The sequence below is a fragment of the Dendroctonus ponderosae genome, unplaced genomic scaffold (assembly GCF_020466585.1).
Source record: "Dendroctonus ponderosae isolate FM_Combo_2020 unplaced genomic scaffold, Dpon_F_20191213v2 Dpon_F_20191213_1, whole genome shotgun sequence".
Lineage (NCBI taxonomy): Eukaryota > Metazoa > Arthropoda > Insecta > Coleoptera > Curculionidae > Dendroctonus > Dendroctonus ponderosae.
In genome coordinates this window covers 41,740,960-41,741,203 of record NW_026017110.1, presented here as the reverse complement: position 1 = coordinate 41,741,203, position 244 = coordinate 41,740,960, and positions in this window count along the sequence as shown.

Sequence of the window (244 nt, the reverse complement as noted above, 5' to 3'; positions counted from 1 at the left end):
CAAACTTGAAATATGTAGATTTTAGGCATAGTTCTACCGCTCCAATAAATGCTTTTTCTGGAATTGTTGAATGTTGTTTGATTTCCTTCCATTTATTTCTTATACATTCCATTGCATATTCAATTGGGATATTGGTATATAATGATGTTACATCAAACGCTACTAAACAGTGATTTCGTAGTATTTTTTTGGTTTTTGATAAATTCACAGATATTCCAATAGTCTTTAAAATGATATTCTGATT